We start from the raw sequence: 8,038 nt of genomic DNA on the forward strand, positions 1-8,038 counted from the left end.
GCTCAGAATAACAACAAAGATTGGAATCTCTGAAGGCCACCTCATTTAAAACTGATGGTGTAAACTCCAGTGGAAATATACCATCATCAGGTATTCTATTACGTGAAAGAAATCATATCTATATGTATCTGGAATTCCATTGGCAAATTGACTGAATATTACAGATTGCTATATACTCATTTCATATAATATCTTGAATCGTTTTTTTGTTTACCGCTATTTCACAGAGAATTTTTAAGTATCTTTGCATTTCCGATTGATTCAATTGAGCTTACATAAAGTTCAATTGTTGAAAGTAATCTCGGACTAACCAATTTACATTTGCTGCAACCAATTGTTATCAAAGAAATAATCAAAAAATATTAAAAAAAACAACATCAAAAATATTGAAAATCATGAATCGAATTGTTTAGTTCTAATTCTGGAAGATACTATAATATAATATAATTTTTTATTTATTTATTGTACTTTTCTTTACATATTCATGTAAAAATGGGCTCATATTTCTGCCAGGAAAAATTATTATTGCCAGTTGCACCATTTGCCTACACATCGATTAAAATTTAAACATTGATTATTTTCTAATTTCTCTTAAGAAATCACAAAGTAATCAATGTTTAAATTTGTAATCAATGTTTAGGCAAATGGTGCAACTGGCCATTACACTCGAATAATGAAATACATAACTCAAATATATCATTCAAAAATTTATTAAAAGGAGTTGTTGGATCGTAAAAGGTTGGGTACAAATGATCTAAACCAATTGTCATAAGCTTATATTAGCTTTTGAAAAATTTCATTGGAACTTATTATTATTATTACAACATTAGGAAATTAATGTAAATTGGAAACTTCACATTCTCACTCAATCAATAACAAAACAATATCAATTGAATATTCTTCAAATATATTCAATAGCAATAATGATATTGCGGAAAATGGAGTTTATTCCATTCATAAATCCTGAAATAACTCAGAGGTACCATTTCATGACTACTGGACGTGATTAGTGATTTTATGATAACTTGTAGCATTGTACTTGAATATGACAACACGCCACTGGCGTAAATGGTTGATAAATTCATATTACAGAGCAGAAGAAATGTCGAAATATATAATTTGACCACTCTATTTAAAATATTTTAGTTCTTCAAAATAACACCGATTTTTGCAAAGGGCTGCAATTCACGGACCAATTTTTTTCGAGTAAAACTTGAAAAACATAAGTACAATATGAGTACAACTAGATGGCGCTCAACATCAACAAAATCTACAGTGACTGTATATACTACAGTGACGACACGATTCGACAGCGTTTTGATTGGTTGAAGCCCTGTCCGCCATTAAAGGTCGAACTTTCACCACACATCTGATTTTCACTATTTACATTCGAGTGCCGGGCTGTTTCACATGCTTGAAGCAATCTTGTTTAACTTATAAGTGATTGTGACTGGTTTAGGGGGTTCAAAACCTACAGTGACGACAGGGCTCGTCAACGTTTTGATTGGTTGGAGCCCTGTCCGCCATTAAAGGTGGAACTTTTACCAGAGACCTCTGATTTTCACTATTTACATTCGAGTGGTGGGCTGTTTCACATGCTTTGAAGTAGGGCTAGGAATCATGAATGAATGATTTGAATATTCGAATAATCATTGAATAATTATTCGAATAATTGCATTTTGCATTATTCGAATAATCATGAATATTCACTGAATAGTTGAATAATCAATGACTACTTTTCTATTCATGAATAATCAGTGAATAGTCGAGTATTCACTGAATAGTTGAATAATCAATGACTACTTTTCTATTCATGAATAATCAGTGAATAGTCGAGTATTCACTGAGTAGTTGAATAATCAATGACTACTTTTCTATTCATGAATAATCAGTGAATAGTTGAGTATTCACTGATTATACAGTGAATAGTTTTCTATTCAGTGAGTAGTTGGATATTTATGAAGTTACGAATGAAAGTTTGAATGATCACTTGACTCACTATTCAGGAATGATTAAAACAAGGTTTTGTGATTCACTACGGACAAATCGTTTTATTAATATTAAAATTACTGGAAATTACATAATATTGAAATTCATAGATACAATTGAATTAAAATTATTCATTTAATAGTAGTAGAAAAAGGTATTCAGCCAAAGAAAAATCAATAAAATTTGGATTTCATCAATGAAAAAATATAGAAATGGAATATAAGATTCTAACATGCCTTTTGCAAAATTCAATGACATTTCACTGAGCTTTACTTTTATTTTTTTGGCGAACGTCCAATTACGTTACTGTGGAAATGATCGCAATACGCCCTATTAGCGATGACGTCACACACTGCCATTTTAGTTCTTCTGTCAGTGTTCGGAATCCAAACAAACAAATTGTCATTCAAATTAGTACGTTGTCGTTGAAGAAATTGGCTTATTTTGATAAATGAGATTATTTAACGAACGATTATACTATTAATTGATAGACAGAAGGAACGAAATTAATGCCGTAAGTTCGAACTTGAAGTTCAACTAATAAACACGGCTTTTTACAAAATCTGGGGAATGATACAGGATTCAAAGTTACTGTATTAACCTCGTTCCTTCTGTCTATCAATTAATACTGAAATCGTTCCTCAAATACTCTTATTTATGAAAATAAGCCAATTCTTTCAACGAGACCATACTAATTTGAATGACAATTTATTTGTTTGGATTCCGAACACTGACAGGAGAACCAAAAATGGCGGTGTGTAACGTCACACTAATAGAGCGTATATGGCGAGAGGCAAAACACCAAAACGATTATACCACGTCGCAAAGGGTATAGTCACTCATCAAAACGCTCAGATTTTATTGGTTCATTAAGACATGAGTTTAATCATTGAGTATTGACTGAATATTCATTGAATAATCACTGAATGATCATTGAATACTCACTGAATAATCATTGAATAATCACTGAATAATCATTAAATAATCAACGAATAGTTGAATATTCATGACTACTCAAGAATAATCAAGCATGAATATTTGTTTGAATGAATTATTCGAATAATCGAATAAATTTATGGATGAATATTCGAATACAAAAAGGCGAAAAAGTCCCAGCCCTACTTTGAAGCATTCTATTGTGACTGGTTTAGGGGCTTTAGACCCCCCAAAATGTGAAAATATCATCAAGAGAAACGAGCGGTCGACCAACCTTTGCGCAGGCGCAGTCGATAATCTAAAACTTGAAGCACCGAACCAATTTTTTTCCTTCGACCTTTAATGGCGGATGGCCGCAGTTGTCGTCACTGTAGTATACAGGGTGTTTCAAGTTCGACGGCCTATTAGACGTTTCTGGAGAACGGGGCCAATTTGAAATCTAAAAATTCGGAATATGACATTGTTCATGATGCTCTATTCAGCTAAAAAGTTCCGGCACTTCCGGTTATACAAGAATTAAAAAAAAATTTTCCAAAAAAAAATTTTGTTTTCATTTTATGTCTTAGATATTATCAAGATTTCTATTTTCAATTACTCTTCTTTAAAATTATTACTCTAGTTCCCAAATTTTTCAAAATATTAAGGAAAAACCTTAAAAAAGAGAATTTCCATAGTCACTATTACGTGAATTATTTTTACTGTGAATATCCTATGCGTATACTCAATTCACTTTCTCAAACTAGAATGATGTTTGAATATCGTGCATATCTTGAACTTGAGAAATATCCTCACAGGGTGTTTCAAATATTGTGCCAAAAATTGTGAACAAAATTTGATCATAACTTTCGATTTTCAAATTAGAACCCTATTTTTGTGTGATTTCGTTGGATTCTACGGTAAAAAATAAGGGTAGTGTCCAAACATGATTATGCTCCAAAATTTAATAATTCAAGAGTTATTCCAGATTTTATGAATTTATGTTATACGTAGGGTCAATTTCATTCGATCTGTTTCCAGACGGACTAGCAATAATACTCTATGAGCATAGAAATTTAAACATCTAATTACTTTACATGTGACAGGTGTTTTCATTATCAAAGTTACACTAATTTGATTTCACGAATTGAATCTCCGATATTCAAATAAAATTCTGGATATACTTTTCTCTAATTATGTGGCAAATCAGTTCATTCCGGCACTTCTTGTGGAACAAAATAGACTGGAACGGATTTATCTATTATCTGTCAAATTTGTGATACAAAAAACTCTTTTGCCAACCAACATTTTCCAATGCAAAAATCACTAATAGATATTTATGGAAATTTCCGTTAATTTCAATAAAAAAGCAGTGATTTCGGGAAAATAATGTTTAAAACTCGTACAGAAGGCTCATTCTACCACTCGTTCATTTTAAACTCTTGGAAGAATATCAATAACTTCTGCACTTGTATTATAAATATCTAATTCCACAATATGTGGAAACGGAAGAGGGTGATTCGGATATTGGAGTTGTGGGAGGTGGTGTACCGCAGGGTTCAGTACTGGGCCCTCTGCTTTTCTGTATATATACATTTTACATCACGTGTGGTATACAGTGCGGTAAAGTATTTCGATATGCTGATGATATACAGGTCTTACATTCTTTTCTTTCATGTAATGCCAACAGAGCAAGTTCTATAATTGTAGTAAAGCGGATATTTGAAAATTATCGAAATTATTAGAAATTATTATGCAGAGAGAATATACGTTAGATTCAAAAGAGTGATCGCGACTTGTTTAGACTGATCTTATCTTAGCATAAGGATGTTTTATTTTCCAATCAATGCTTTTCTTAGTAACCGTCTCACGGCGTTGGTGAAATCGATATATTTTTTACGGATAAGAAAAATAATAATAATCTTGACTTATCTGAGTTCGATACATGCGAAAAAACCGTCAGGGTCTTTCCCAGATGACGCAGCAAAAAGGTCTTAGGCGGAGTTGAAGTATGTTTCTTGCTGAGATCGACAGAAAAATTTAGTTTGAAGTAGAGGTAAGGACTCTTATTGAAAAAAGATGAAAAATGTTCTAACCAATGATCTAATTGACATGGTATCATGAGGAGTAGTTAGGGCGGTCTTGGAGAAGTATGATGTTAGGATTTTTTTTGTGGAGGTCGAAAGAGTTAGAGTATCGCTTAGGGTCTCTTATTGAGAAAGGTTGAGAATTAGAACGTCGGTCGCGAAACCGGACTTAGAGCAAAACAATTCCTTTTCAATATCAGAGTAATAAATTTAGTAGATGATAGACAGTTGAATGAATTTCAAGTTTTTTGGAAGAAGGAATTGTTTTGGCTCTGAGAAAGGAAGTTAAGTATCGCTTAGGGTCTCTTAGTAAGAACGGTTAAATTAGGTCAGGAGTAGAAAACTAGGAATTTTTGGGATAAAGTTAGAATTTGTTTTTTTAGAATCTCTTTGGAATAAATTAGGTCAGATCGGAGTTCGCGGATCGGGAGTGAAGTTTTATATAAGAAATTACACGTTTTTCGAGTGAGCAGTTTGTGAAAAATTAAAACTAGGTTTAGGTAGGGTCTAAAATACTTACCTAGCATCGCGGGATAAGGGCAAGTCTTTTGGTTAATTAATTTCATTTTATTTGTTGATGTTTGAATGTTTTTTTTTTCAATGAAAATAAGTATTTGAGTAGTCCTGAATCTCCCAAATTCAAAGTTGGTACATTGTTTCGTTTGTTTGAATAACAGATTATTTGAGATAATTTTTTTGTTTTTTTTTATAAAATTTTGGCCGTTGAGTCAACATTTCAAGGGATATTGTAACTTTGGTTATTTTTTTATTTTTCTTTATTATATTTAATTTAAAATTTAAATCGATTTTCATTGACCCAATAAATTAATCCAGTCCCAAGAGAAGAAAATTCAACTAATAAGACCTGTCCATTGAAGCGACAGGCTGGACTTACGTATAAAATCTTTGGTAAACTTACATAATTATTAATTCTCCGAGACCTCTGGAAAGCCGCTCTTCCAGGGGTTAAAAGAACATCCCAACCGGAGATAAGTGAACGGGGGTCAACATTCTCTGACCAACCTGTTCATGACAACTTATGACAATTGGTGACAGCTTAAGGGATATTAGTTGATTTTTGTTTCTCTGGGATAAAATGACGAATGAGTGATAGCTTAAGAGATAATACTTGGTTTTTTTTTGTGTCTGGGATCGGATATTTTTCAAAAAGTTAATTTTTGGTAGTTGAAATTTTGAGAATTGATAACATTGAAGTATTAGAGTAAAGTTTGAGAAAGAAACTGTTGAATTGGGAGACTTTTGGATGAATAGACCTTGTATTCTTTGTGTATGATTAATATTTTGGAATTTGAAATAATTTGAGCATATTGCTATTTTCATATCAGGGGTGAAAACATATAATTTTTGTTGAGGTGGAGGAGTGTGTCGGATTCTGATTTTTTTATATTTAGGTATGTTATTTAGGAAGTTGGAGAAAATCAGCTGTTGGGCCTGAATTATACTTAGCTAATTTTTCGTTGAACGTTCATTTTTTAAATCAACTAGAAGTAGAAGTGAATAAATAATTTTCATTATTAATTAGAGGTATTTGTTTTGAGACATTTTTTAATTTTCAAAATTTGATAAAGAGTTTCAAGTAGACATTGAAGTCAGATTTGTGCTAGTTTTGGAATTTACAGTTTTCGGTGTTAGACAGAAATTTAGGGATTTTCAGGAAAAGGTCAGACAGTTGATCAACGTGGGATACCAAATATATAAGGGTGAAGGTAAAATATTGTATTGGTTGTATTATTTTTATTATTTTTTTTGATATTCAAATTTAATTGAAAATGTCGATTACACCTCCTCTACCTGGTACTGTTAATAGCGCTACTTCAGTTAATGCGCCAGGCGGAAATCCACCTGTGAATCCGGCAATAGTAAATATGCAACGTTATTCGCTAGGAATGATGTCGACTACATTGGAAAATTTTTCAGGAAAAGAAGCTTTGAGATATTTTGATAAATTAGAACTAAGGGCAAAAATAGAAGGATGGAGTGAGGACGAAACCCTCACTCTATTGAAACTAAAATTAGTAGGCGAAGCATACAGCTATTTTAAATCAGATGTTACTTTAAATTTATTGACTTATGCAGAATTAAAATTGAGACTAACTGAAAAATTTATGTCGCAAAAATTACCGGGGGAATGTCAGTGGAATTTGAGTAGATGTATACAAAGACAAGATGAGGATGTATCTTCATTTTGTACCAGATTAAAAACTATTGGCGCAGAATTATTAACTGAAGATTTGATCGGAGCGACGAAAGAGGAAGAATTGGGTATAAGAAAGATAAATAGGAATTTGATTTTAAATCAGTTTAAAATGGGACTTCGAAAAGATATTATGAAAGAGGTTGGTATGTTTTTGTTACTAGAAAAAAATTTGGATTTAGAGAAAGCGGAAGAATTGGTAAAATTACATGAAATGAAAAATAGAATTATTCAGGGATACAGGTCATTTAATTCAAAAATATCGGTAATTGAATGTGAAATAACTTGCCAATTATGCGAGAAGAAAGGACATATTGCGAAAAATTGTAGGAATACTGGATTAAGTGGTGGAAAAAGAGGACAAAAAGTTGAGAATATTTGTTTTTCGTGTGGTCAATCAGGTCATTTCGCAAGGGAATGTAGGAATAATGCGAGAGCGATACATAAAACTCAAGGAGTGCGAAATATTGATAATCAGCCGGGGCGCTGGGTAAAGGAATGTGCTAGGAACGATCGTGAGATAGAACCAGGAGGACGAAAAGATTTTGACATTGGAACGATACATATTAATAGAAATTTTTCACGAAAAATAAATTTGCCATTCGAAAAGACGAAAAAGACTATAGAGATGAGAAATGGAGTTGAGTCGTGTAATCAGGGATTAAGTATTATGGGATCATGGGGAAAATTTGAAGAGAATCGTGTAAATCAAGTTAGGTCGGAGAAACTAAGCGAGAAAGAGAAATTGCCGGTAAATACGTGTAATAAGGATGTCGATATTCAGAACGGATTGCGTTCTCCAAAAATGCGGCTACCTAGAAGGGGATTTAGGGAA

Source organism: Harmonia axyridis, chromosome 6 (genome assembly GCF_914767665.1).
Source record: "Harmonia axyridis chromosome 6, icHarAxyr1.1, whole genome shotgun sequence".
Classification (NCBI taxonomy): Eukaryota; Metazoa; Arthropoda; class Insecta; order Coleoptera; family Coccinellidae; genus Harmonia; species Harmonia axyridis.